The sequence below is a fragment of the Vanessa cardui genome, chromosome 4, assembly GCF_905220365.1.
Source record: "Vanessa cardui chromosome 4, ilVanCard2.1, whole genome shotgun sequence".
NCBI lineage: Eukaryota > Metazoa > Arthropoda > Insecta > Lepidoptera > Nymphalidae > Vanessa > Vanessa cardui.
The window spans coordinates 4,322,193-4,336,340 of record NC_061126.1 but is presented as its reverse complement, the minus strand read 5'-3'; the positions used below and the strand labels follow the sequence as shown (position 1 = coordinate 4,336,340).

Below are 14,148 nucleotides of genomic sequence, written 5' to 3'. Positions count from 1 at the left end.
GGGAACTATGATGTTATGTACCTTGTGCCTGAAGTTACACTGGCTTTCGTCCAAAAGGATTAATAGTTATAATGAATATTAATAAGTGGTGATCATTAGATATAACTTTTTAAATTTACGTAACAGTTCTATTCCGTTAATAAAATTTAAATTGCATTCATAAATCTTTACTGCCAGATGGCTACAGAAATTAACAATAAAAGCTGTTTTAATTATGCTAAAAGAGGAAAGTATTATGAGCTTGATTAATTATTACACAGTTATTTTACCTGCAGTTTGAATTTTAATACATTTGCGTGATTTTTATGAAAATACTAGATGTGCCCGTGACTTCTGAATCTGAATTTAACATAAAAGTTATTGTTGTAGTCTAAGTTAAACTTTATTGCATTAGCTGTCTGCCAGTGAAAGTCCAATCAAAATCAGTTCAGCCGTTTCCAGTGATTAGCCGGAAGAAACAGTCAGAAAGACAAACTTACACAAATTGTAAAAATAGTTATTTTGGTATATGTACGGTGTATACATATTCATTTAGTAAAAAGCGGTTATTTTAATGTAACAAACAGACAATCCAATTTTATTATATATTAGATATCTTGGGAATAATAAATGAATTGCTTATACTGATTAAAAGTCCTTATGGTAATATAGAGTGAAATTTAAAAAAATATGTTCTCCTGGACGCTTTGCGCGCGAAAGTATATGTAAGTGTGCGCTCACATAGTTTTCCTTACTATTCATAGTCCAATGGGCCGGCATTCCACCATGATCGACATTATGTTCCGCTGTTACACAAAGGATTGTCAAACAGGCACTTCTAATTCCGGACCGCCTCTTAGAATTCTTGTGAAATACAGCGAATATAGACATATACAAAATAACTTATAATTAAATTAATTTATAATATGTATTGATATAACTACAGTGATGTATTTATTTTAGCCTTTGTTGATAATCTATATTTGCGTAATAAATGAGTAAGCGTTCACGTCCGATTAATGTATAAGAAACGATTGAACTAAAAAACATTACTATATTAAGAAATGTGAGTAGCATGATAAGTAAACAATGCAGATATCGTTTCGCAGAGTTTGCGCATATATTTGCTTTGATAAATAAACTTATTTCGGTGTATTTATTTTATGTAATATTTCTCGCTTCGATCAGTTGAGTGTCATTATTACTTAAAGGTGGTTCATATCGTTCTCTACAAAACATAAAGTGTGCAAACAAAATGAATTTATACTTTTTAAACGTTCTTATCGTGTTGTTAGTCTTTCTAAATGTCGGATTTAAAGGTAAATTTATCGGAATGTATCCATAAACATTGTGTAATTATACCTAGTTTCATATGTTTTGCTTGTAACAAACAGTGGGTCATTATAAATTAACTGCCATACTAAAATGTAGAAATCATATTTTTTAATGCAATCAAAAGAAATATGTACTTGGTTTAATTTGATATACACGAGTATGACTTCAATGTTTAAGTTTATATTTTTGTTGGTAAAAATTCCACTGCAAGTTAAAAGTTTTAATTTAAGACGTGTCCTAGGACGTTATTACACCTATTATCCTTAATAAGGGATTATCCTCAAATCCTCAAACAATTGAGAAATGTCAAAATGTAATATGCGACAATCATTAAAAATATTATAACATTTAAAGGATACAAGAATCAAAATAGCATATCAGTGTAAGTTGGTTTAAAACATTTTTCGACTGTGTCCTTACTTGCACTGCCGGTTGGAGACTTCGTAGAATCAACAGCAATGTCTTTCAATAAAATATTACAATACTAGCAACCTGCCCCGGCTTAATGGGTACTTTATATTTATCGTTATATTATGACTAAATTACATAATATCATTATAAATCTTAGTCTATCTGTTATTTTAATGTATAACCTATATTACTGTAAAATTTCATCCAAATCCGTTTAGTAGTTATTTCGTGAAAGAATAATAAACATTTATTTATTTATTTATAATGCAAAACTGTAAACATATCATTACAGGACGTTGTCCCAATTCGATATTACAGCACGGTAAATAATAATACTTAAAATAGGACTATATTGTATAGGATATATAACGTACATATGTACATACACCCTCACAAACTTTCGCACTCAAAATATTAATAGGATATAACTATATTTTATAAAAATGTAACACATATCATTCATTATAGTACGTTGTGTATTATTCTTTTACTTCCTAGTACAATGGACACTGAAATTATGTTTATTTTAATATCCATTAAATTAACGCGTCCCACTTCCGTAAGATTACGATACAATACACTCGAGTTATCAGTGAACTCTCTCCTTTAGGTATTCTCTTGCAAGAACGTATACTGAGAAAATAATAATCTTATCTACATTATGTTAACACAGTATGAACTTTTCTCATACATATTTCAGACATTACTTAGTCAACAGGCAAAAATAGACTGATTAAGACTGACAAAGATCATGGGTTCAAATCCTAGTTATCCGAGCAAGTTTATGTGTTGGTGAAACTGCTTGCAACTCGTTTTTGCTACCCACAACATATTCTACTGTTGTATAGCAATACTTGATATTCTTGTCTTCTGGTTTGATAGGTGAGTTAGCCAGTGTGACAAGCACAACATAATATCTTAGAATCAAAGGGTGTTGGAATACTGTCGATGTAATTGCTGGTTAATATTTCTTATCGATTTCTATTGGAAGTTGTGTCACCACCATTTACCATTTGTAAGTTCGGATAAATATTACATAGTATAAAACAAAGTCGCTTGCCGCTGTCTGTTCCTATGTTTGCTTATATCTTTAAATGTCGTAAGACGTAACGTTTTGTGTTATCTAATGACTGAAAAACTATGACCGCTGTTATATATTCTGTAGTATATTTAGTACCAGCAGTGGAGCCATGTGAGGCCGAGGCGGGTCGCTAGTATGACAATAAAAAATAAATTAATAAAAGTAATGTCAGTTTTAATGTGTTCTAGTTTTGTTCAAACTTCGTCTCTTGCTCGACGACCTACAACTTATTTAAACTAATAAATGTTTCAGAAACTTTAAATCGTTTCGAGGGTAAAAGTTTCACGCATGTGTCAAGTGTCTGAGACTTGTCGAATTGAATTTATCGTCGTATAAAACGTAAATGATATATATCGTAGATATTTATTTATAATACCAATATTAACTTGATTTTTTGAACTGTGTAAAATATAATTATTATTAAATAAGCATTACTATCAGAATTTAGACACGTGGTAGCGTGTCAAAGCCAAGTACTAGTAAGAGAACTGGCGAGCAGCACCAGTGTAATATTACACGAACCATTTGGAGCCACTTTTGACCCCTCATAACTCAAATATAGTTACGAATATATTATACCCATCGCCCTTAATGAAATAAATGATGTTTTATGTACTTATAAATACATTCAGGACTGACCATAGAACTCGGCGCCCATTAAGATCTCACTTCTTTTGCCGTTGAAGTCAACCACCACGGCTTATATCTTAATACTTGGCTCTCATTTTACATTTGTGGTTTTGATGGGATACTTTATTACCAAACAGTCGCTATTTATAAAAGGTGCAACAGCAAATTTAATAAATGCAGAAAAATATATACATTATACAAAATCATGCATTGCTAACTATTTGGTATATTTTATTTATATAATAATTGCATATGATAATTATCTTTTCAGACGTTCAAACTGCAGAAGTAAAAAAGTATCCCTGTCGTGTTGAATGCGCAAAATATTGCCAAATCCACGGGAAAGTCACTGGATACTGCTGGCGTGGAACGTGTCACTGTCGAATGAAATACAGTACTCGTCCTTAACATTATATTGTTTAATATATTTTTAAATATACTAGTTTTTTAAAGTATAATTTGTTTATTACTTATTAAGCTAAACACCTCGTGTAAATACAAAATTAATAGTACCTTCCCACTGCTGGATTAAGCCTCCTCGCCCTTGTAGGAGAAGGTTAAAAGAACATTCCACCACGCTGCTCCAATGTGGATTGATGGATTCCCGTGTGGCAGAATTTCGTTGAAATAAGACATATTCAGGTTTCTTCACAATGTTTTCCTTCACCAATGAGCTCGAGATATAAACACAAATAAAGCTCTTGAAAATTCATGGTGCTTGCCTGGGTTTGAACTTGCAATCATCGGTTAAGATGAACGCGCTCTAATCACTGGGCCAACTCGGCTCAAAAAAACGAATTTTAATTAAAAATCCGATTAACCTTTATTTATAATAATAATAACATTATTAATAACAAATAAATAAGTGGAATTTTATGCGTGCATAAGGACAGAGTATTCGGTTGAAGAGTGATTGTTTAATTTGGTAAACTCAGATCTGTCTATTGCAAAAAAGAGCTGTCGGGTGTATCTCGAAGTTCGAGATCCCTTCGGGATGTTTTTTAATAAAGTGGGTGGGTATACTTACAATTGCTTTCAAATATGTTTACATAATATTATGTACATCCATAATAATACAGATGATTTCGAAAGAAATAGTTGTAAAGATATGAGGTAAATTAATTGTTCTTAACTGACATACTCTGAAATAAAATATTTGAAAATAATGATTACTGAGTTTGTTGTATGTTCTTCTCGGTAGAATTTACTTTTCGTAGTAATTTAACACTTCAACGCTGTAACATGACATTTTGTCCATTTATAGTTTCAGATTTAGAAATAATTCGTAAAGTTTATTACTGAGATGACAAATAAATACTAACTCGCACGTGGTGTTAAAAAAATGACGTAATTATGTCGTAGTATGTAGTGTCTTAATAACGATATACCTTAAAGAACGCCGGTGGTTGCCTAGAACAGTAAATACCACTCCGCCGCTAAGTGTGGAATACATTACGGTAAAATTTTCTTTACCAAAAGAACTAGGTCACGAAATATCCTTTCACACTTATAGTGATAATATATTAGAGTAATTAATAATACACACATGTATTTATACATATGTGTCACATCATAATGTTAACATATTTGTTATCGATACATGGTATATATAGTACGACACAGCTTAGATGTAGCATCGGCAAAATTCGTAAAAACCGATCACATCCAAATTGAGTACGCTATCCCAAATTTTCAATATTACGTTTAATAACTTGTGATATTATATGACCTAATACATTCGTCAATTTGCCACGTCGATTTACATGCACTTGCTTTCTCTGACGCGAGAATCTATACCGACGAATAGCGTCGAATGGCGCGATAGGGGGATATTTCTATTGGTTGTGTAAATCGGCAGTAATCGGTTTTATTTTCATTCCATTGCATTTTCCGATGCTACATTTAATTTGTGTCGTACTATAGATAGGTTAAGAGAATACATACAGCAAGGTTTACGCTCCTAGAAAGATTGGTCTCCACATAGTGAGGTCGTGGTACTAAAGTAAACTTTTATGTGTGTAGTGTGTAACATTTTATATAGAGCGCGTGTTCGAGAACTGATTGAACAAAAACATTATATAGATGTGCATATAATATATTGTAGATATCGTCTTGCAAATTTTACGCATATTTATTTCTATTTTGTTGTATTATGTGTTGCCAGTAAGTCGAATAACACTATTAACTAACCTTTAGTTGATATCGTTTACTAGAGTCATAAAGTGCGCAAGCAAAATGAATTTATTCCTTTTAAACGTTCTTATCATGTTGTTTGTGTTTATGAATGTTGGATTCAAAGGTAACAATTTATGTATGATTATTCTTTGTTCCGTATTTTACTATAATACCTATTGTACTAATTGTATTGTACGTAATGCAAAACACACTGACATAAAAAGTATTAAATAAAAAAAATGACAGAAGAAGCGTTATTAAATAAAAAGTTTAAATAAATAAATAAATGCAATGAACCGACTTTTAAAATTGACAAAAAAATAACAATGAAAATAATTTTACCTCATACACATTACGTATTTTATATCGCCCCTTTCATCATTATATCATGTATTAGTATGTCATTAAAATGTAATTTGAAAAACAAAACGTTTGTTTATAATACGTTTTCAAGAAAATTTCATATATTTTTTATGAAATAGTGGAGACCACCTACAAATGGACTTCATATAGAAGTTTTGTGAGCGATCACCACTGCCATAGTGGCAATGGCGCCATAAGAAATTGTAATAAAAAAATATTTCTAATTGCGCTTGATCACTCATCATTCAATCCGAAACCCAACAATATTTGTATTGCTGTTTAGCGGTAGAGTGACTGATGCCATGGTGGCTAATAAGACGAAGCACAAAGCCCTACTAGAAGTAGGTAGTAAGTAGTAGCAATTTCATAAAATTTCGTAATATTTCATTCGTTTTAAAATTAAGAGTTGTGTGGTCTACTTTATAGCTCTTCATATTTAATACCAAATATGAGGAAGTTAGTTTTGTAAATCAACTATTATTTTTTCTAGAACACTTATAATAACGTAAGATTAAATTTTTTACATAAGTTTTATTCGTCTAATAGGGACAACATAACACACAGAACAGGCATCCTATAATGTAGCTAAATTAAAGAGTTATTTTAGTATAGTGTTCGACGTGTCGTTTTAGTTGCAACTATTGTTATCTTTGTTTGTTATCTATTGCAACGATGAGGAAAGTAATAGGTACTTGTTTTCATTGGACAAACATACACGAACGTAGCAATTTATTTAATACCTCGGAAGGATATATCAGACAAAAATCTATACTTTTTAAGGAGAGTGTTTGGAGATTATTATGTGGGAAGTAGAACTACATCCGACAGGTTTGTTCGTCACGATGTTTTGCTCCACCGTGTTAACTGGGATGCTTGCCCGGTTTTGATCTGTAAATTTTGGTTGATATTCGAGTGCTTGTATAAGGGTATCCATTTATACCCAATGTATAGGGTTATCTCAGCTCATTATTCTGCTAGATTATTTATCAATTTTGATCGACTACCGAGTCGAGTTAAATCGATTAATCGAATCAAAAGTGCATTTATATAGTCGTTTTATAAATTGAGCATTAGCTTATGCGTAAGTTTATTTTTTGGTTATATTAAATTTCGAATCGTGCTATTTATTTCGGATATGTCCACCGCAGGGTCGTTAGTCATTTTTTATGGGGTCAAATGGATGTGGTTTAAGCATTATGCGCTTCATACTATGCGAAATCTCTAAGAAAAAATATATTTAATTATTGATTTAATATCTCAGTGTTATTCAGACAGCTCTCTACATTAGTTTAGTTTTTGTTTAGTAATATTTTCATTCTTTTTAGTAGATTAGAAATAGTTATGTTGAATGATGAATATTTAAGGAGGTATTCTAATTTTAACCTAGTCTAACAATGTTTTTAATAGACATTTGTAACTGATTTTTAATGTAATGTAATATATATATAAAAAAAAAAAACAAAAAAGAAACGTTTCTTCTGTCAAAAGATTGTCATTATGAGTGATGACAATGAATTAGCTCTAACTGACAATAATTTTAATTCTGAAAAATCCTATGAAAAAAAGGAATGATTTTTTCAAATTTAAAGAAGAGAATACCATCATAGTTTTGGTATCCCTTATGAGCGCAGTTTAACAGGGTTCTAATTGATGATAATTTTAATCTGAATTTTGAAATTGAATTATTTAATGTGGTTTGTTAACGTATAATAAATTGATACTATAATTATGTAAAATGGTGTTATATTGTAATAATAGTTATTACCTTTTTAATATCGTTCTTCGTATCGGTAAACAATAGAAAAGAATAGAGTACTCAATGGTAAAAGATTACTACATATTATTTTAGGAAATGTAGGAAAATCTTGTTAATAATGAAAAATCAATTAACTCAAGAGTAATCTAATACATACCAATCTCTTTGTTATTATGATACACTAAACATAACGCGATATCATGCGAGATTATAAGAGAAAAATAATTGTTGAGGGCGTTGCGTGGAAGAGCTTTCCTTATGGTATCTGGTAAATTGCGAAAGAGGCGAACGGCCTCGGGTGTCACAGCGAATGAGTCAGAAAAAAAACATTGACATGAATATAAATGTTTTTGTTTATTTTTTGTGACAGTTACAACTTGTTTATTGTCCAAATGGTATATGAAAAGGCTAAGCTAGCCGTTTATTAGTATATTTCTGTTATTTCCACTGTATAACAGTATAATAACGTATTACAGATATAGCCACTGCCATCTCTAGAAATATTTATGTCGCTTGTGAAAGAGGGCTATTCGCGCAATTTAAAGTTGTACCTTGGGGCTAAGGCATCTTTGAGGCATAAATTTAAAGAAATCAAAACGTTACTTGTTGTTAATACATATTTTGGAATGGCATATGTGCGCGGAAAAATATAATGGAACAAAAACGAACTATAATTACTCCTGTTGCTCGATTGTATGGATTCAATACCTAAATCTTTTGTGGAGCAATGCAATGGTTTTATAACAGGATACCAGAAACTGTTCAATATTCATCTGTTGCCAAATGTAAATGTAAAAGCAACGTTTGTGTGTAGAATATTATTATACAATCGGTGAGGTAAATATTGTACTTCAATCAAACGGTTTGTTTTATTATTTGGTATTTTTAGGTTTGTGTGGATATCATTATCAACACAAAATGAATTATATGGATTCACTTACTTATGACCATTATAAAATAAATTCGTACTAATGTACTACGATGTATGAATATGATAACATAGGAAGTTATTAGAAGATTTTTATAATTCTACCCTCTATATAAATGTAAAACATTATTTGTCGAAAAAAATATAATATATCGAACCTTATAAAAATCCTACTAGTCTTAAAAATTAAAACTTACAATTATTCGGTTTTGGAATCGTTTATTAATGAACTGTCACTAATATTATTATTCCTATAAAGAAGAAATTATGTGCTTGAATTGAACGAAATCGATTTTACGTTTGGTTGATGAAACTGTACATAATTTAACGCTTTAATAATACAGGCGAAAAACAATTTAAAAGTTAATTTTAAAACTTTATTTATTAATGCCACGCTTGTATGCAAAATGAGAAATGTTATGACAAAATGTTAAAAAATAATAGGTACTTTCAGTATGGTAATGCAAGTCATTATCCATTTAACACCAACTCTCACGTAGCAAGTAAAATTACAATGGTCTTTGCTCTTCTTGGTGCGTCAGTTACCTTTTGCTGACTACAATTCGAGCACATAATTAATACAAGTATTTAATTCTAAAATTCGATAAACGATTCTAAAGACCTGGGTTAGGGTAATAGAAAAAATATAAGGTGCTTCAGTCAATAAATTTAAAACAGCAGTTCGGAGTTGTCTGCGTTTTAATAGGTCCTTACGACACAGACTTGGGACAGACTTTTCTCTTACCGACCCGTACACACTTACAAGTCTGAGTAGAAAAGTCTATCACAATAGACAAAATGTCTGTACGGAGTTTTAATTTGTTTCGACTTTTAGTTTTGAGGATGCAGAGTTTTTCAAACAACTTTCTTAGCAGATCAGTTGCACAGACATAATTTTCCAGAAAAGTCTGTGCCAAGTCTGTGTCGTGTGGAACTACCATTACACTGCTGTGTCCTAGAAAGAGCGTTAATCTTCTTAACTTGTTAAACGCCTGATCTTTCTATACACATTTGTCCCCCTTCCTTTGTTCTATGTGAGTGACACGTGAGTAAACTGGATAACTGTTTATTATCATAAAGAGTGGTATTGTGTACTAATATCTTGATATAAATTAAGGAGATCTTATTATTATTTCTTTATTATAAACGTGTATGATTATAATATTTTCATAATCATTATAACAAATTCTGTTGTAGATAGTATGAGATCGAATTATTATAAATAAATATATATGTAATACTTACGCTCAGATACCCCATTTGCTCGCCCGCTTTCCTTTTCTAAGTAAATATATCGCTTATGCCTAGATAATTGCTACCTATTTGGTGTCTTATTTCTGCTTATGGTTCAATTATCTTTTCAGATGTTGAAGCTGATGAAGAAAATACATGTCACTATCGTTATGCATTAAAGTGTTCAAATTTTTGCCAAATCAAAGGAACAGTCGCTAGTAACTGCTGGCCTGGATTATGTAGCTGTAAATCAAAACAAAGTCTTCGACCTTAATATTATTTTGCTTATATATTTAAAATGTAACATTTCATTATATAAATACACATATTTTAAGATTTATTATCATTATAATTTGTTTGCTTATACTGGGCTGTTAGCTAAAATTATAATTAATAAAGTTATATAAGTAAATTTATTTCTATCATTTGTTTTAAGGATTGTTGTTGTTCCAATTAAAATTAGATATAAAATGGATGGCCGTTTTATATCTAATTTTTATCGTATAATTTCTGAAATCACAGCCAAATGGGATGAAAATTGTAGTTTTATTTACAGGTCATTCAAAAAACTTTTAAGCGCGTGTGAGTGTGTTTAATCTAAAACATTACAAAAATAACATGTTGGATTCAATAGATAAGATCTACACTATATCCTATCGGATATGCCGAATAAATTAGGTTTTTTAAGAAAAGATTATTAAAAAATAATGTTCAAGAGTTCCATCCTCACCATTTCCGATGCCTGGTAACACATAATACTGCGAATTTGGCTTCACACAGCAACCTAGTCGAATCATTTGCTACCTGCAGTTTTCCCTAACCGATTTGATTTGCAAGGAAATAACTTGTTTTTCAAGAAATTAAAATTTTCAGAAAGTGAAAAAATGTGACCGCAACCCGGGCCAGGTTATTAGGGGTTCCTATCAAACCACTGCGACGGAAGTCCTCGGCACGGATTGGTGAGGCTGCGAGGTTGTGTCGTTGTGACGCATCCACAGTCCCTCCCGTAAAGTGCTCTCTCAATGCTCTCTCCTGGCTTAGCGATGATCTTGCCCTCGCGCATTCCTCGCTAGTGGGTACGGCGGCAAGAGACCATCCCGACTGCTCTCTACCTCAGGGCCGTCGGAAACGTAAAATCTCCACCACATGCACCCAGGGTCTATTTATATTATTATGATTTCGGTCTATTTAAAAAAGACAGAAGTAACTCTCTCGGTGTATTTATTTAAGTGTAATTCTCATATGCGTTAGTTGATTGTCAATATTAGCTAAAGGTGTTCGATACTATTATGAATTAACGATGTGTATGTAAGTGTGAGTTTTATTGTTGCTTTAACCTTTGTTTTTTGTTTCTGAATGTAAAATCATTTTCAAAACATTTTTATACAAAAAATAATAATCAAATTAATGAAAGAAATTTTTATGAGAATAATTATTTAAAGACTATATTTAGATTTAATTATATGGGTAGGCGTGTAGACAAATAAGCAAATAAGTAAGAGGTCGCCACCACCCAAATAGTCATTATTCCTAACATTGCCATATTATGTCACCAATCTTGAGAATTAAGATGTTTTGCCTCTTGGGCAAATAATTCACTGGCTCACTTAGCCTTGAAACCAAAGAAAATCAATCGTACGTATTGCTCTTGGGCGATAGAATTTTCACCTTGTAATGATTCTGGTGATGAGCTGACGTGAAGTAAACTGATGATGAAAGGTGATATGTATTCTCTATTTAACACTCCTTTAGCTGTCATAGCCAATTTGGGGATACTTGGCGTCGACATTTCTAGAGTTTTTCATTTCCGCGACCGAGTAAAAGCTGACTTGGCTTCTATAGAATTTGGTGTACTCAATAAGTGATCACTCAGATGTTACTGCACGTCAGCGCATCAGAAACTATCTAAGCAACGTATGTCTAAGAAAATTATTCTCAGATATACTAATTACAATGAATAGAGTAAATATTTACTAATCTAGTTTATTGTTGCAAATTCGAATACAATATTAATGACGTAGAATATCCTAATTACAAATATAAACAGCAACGGTCTGCTTTTCAGTGTTGTCGTAGTCAATTTCATCATGTGTTTTGCGGCCTGTTCAAAGCGTGCTTAAGAACTGACTTATCAAATATATATAAACGTATTCGGAAATAGAAAATAAATCGTTAAAATAAAACAATTCCGATATCGTCTCGCCAATTTTACGTACATTTATTTTAATTTCGGTCTATGTATATAAAAAGACCGCAGTAATCATTCGGTCTATATATTTGAGTGTAATTCTCGCATCCGTCAGTCGAGTGTCAACATTAACTGAAGGTGTTCGGTATTGTTATAGAGCAGTAAAGTTTGTCAACGAAATGAAACTACGCTTTCTTAATGTTCTCATCGTGTTGGTAGTCCTTATGAATTTAGGATTTCAAGGTATTTCTTCTGGAATTTGATAGTTTGCGTGAATTTTCAACCGACTTCAAAAAGGAGGAGGTTATCAATTCGTCTGTATTTTTTTTTATCCTTTTCAAATCATTTTCGTAGTGAAAATAATAGTTAAATTTAATAAGTGTGACTCTGCGTTACTTCTTATTAATTTTGAATCCAAAGTCTGTAGCTTAATAGTTGTCGCCTGTAGTTTCGCTCGCGTTATAGGATTTAGGTTAACAAGACAATTAAAAACGTAGCCTATATCCTTTCTTAAAGGTCATGTTTGCTTTATTTAAAATTTCATCAAATTCGGTTAATTGGTTTGGTCGCGAAAAAGCGACGGACAGAGAGATAGACACAGCTACTTTCACATTTATAATAATGATATGGACTTATATATATAGACAGGCAAATGAGCCACCCGATGGAAAGTAACACTAAAATTAGATATTGGCGATGTAAGAAATATGAAGCGCTCCTTACATCACCAATATGTCACTTATCTTGGGAATCAGCATGTTTTGTCCCTTGTACCCGTTACACTGGACCACTCATCCTTCAAACCGAAAAACGACAATGCTAAGTATTGCGGTTTGGCGATAGAATACCTTAGGGCTTACAAACTTTAGGGTAGTAGTGGGGCAACTTTTTAGCTGTTCGGTTTAGTAGAAGATGATAATTTTGTAAATTACCGATTATTTTACCCAGAACATCGTAATAGTGCTTTATACGTTGAAAACGTTAAGGCATAAATTTTGGCTGTGTTTATGTCCATTTAACGGCGTATATATGTAATTATCAGCCTATAATATTGCAAATTGTAGACGAATATTAGTACAGAGTTCGAAGTGTTTCTATTATTTTGGGTTTTGTTCTCTCTCTTGGAAATGAGGTCGTATTACATCTAAACAACATGAAGGGAAACATGAGGGTTTACTGGTATAAATATATTTTCAGATGTTGAAACAGCAAAACCAAAATCGTGTGCTGCTCGGTTTAATTGTCCAAATAATTCCACGACCACGAAATAATATTGTTGTATAAATATATTACATTTTTATTGTATAATTTAGTCTTTGATTAATTATCATTAAGATCATGGTTGATATATATGAATTGTAAATATAAAAAGATTTATTATCATTATTCTTTATTTGCCTATAACCTTACCAATAAAAAAATACGGTCGAATTGAGAACATCCTCTTTTGAAGGCGGTTAAAAAACTAATCAAAAGCTAACCTATGCGATGAAGTGTGATGGTTTGATTAAAAAGCTTAAATTGAGTGTGGTCATGACGTATTATTCTACATACTTCATTCTTTAAATTGTCAGTCTTTGTTTATTTTTATATTTTTTTCATCTTCTTCAGCTTCAACATCTGAAAAGATAATTAAAACATAAGCCATTACAGAAATAAAATATCAAATAGGTAGTAATTATTTAGGCATACAGCGATTCTATTTGCTTAAAAAAAGGTAAGCGGCCGGCAAATGGGGCACCTGATGGCGAATGAACACCAATGTATTTTAAACTTCGATCTCATATTATCTACAATATAATTTCTAGTATAGATAATGAAAATATTATGATCATACATGTTTATAATAAACAAATAATATCCTCCTGAATTTCCATCAAGATTAGAAGCAGTACGTAACACAGTCTTTATGATAATAAAGAGTTATTCAGTTTACTCACGTGTCACTCACATAGAACAAAGGAAGGGGGAAACATGAGCACAGAAAGATCAGGCGTTTGACAAGACAAGAAGGTTAACGTTTTTGTTGGGACACGCCAGGGTATTGGTATTTTCACTCGACACAGACT

General features: G+C 31.6%; 1 long non-coding RNA gene across 1 annotated transcript; it reads left to right on the top strand.

Moving 5' to 3' along the window:
* The first annotated feature begins 1,077 nt into the window (after positions 1–1,077).
* LOC124544185 lies at positions 1,078–10,248 on the top strand. The gene is made up of 3 exons (XR_006967522.1): positions 1,078–1,298; positions 3,708–3,830; positions 10,023–10,248. It is a non-coding gene; the product is annotated as an uncharacterized LOC124544185 (long non-coding RNA).
* The last annotated feature ends 3,900 nt before the right edge of the window (positions 10,249–14,148 follow it).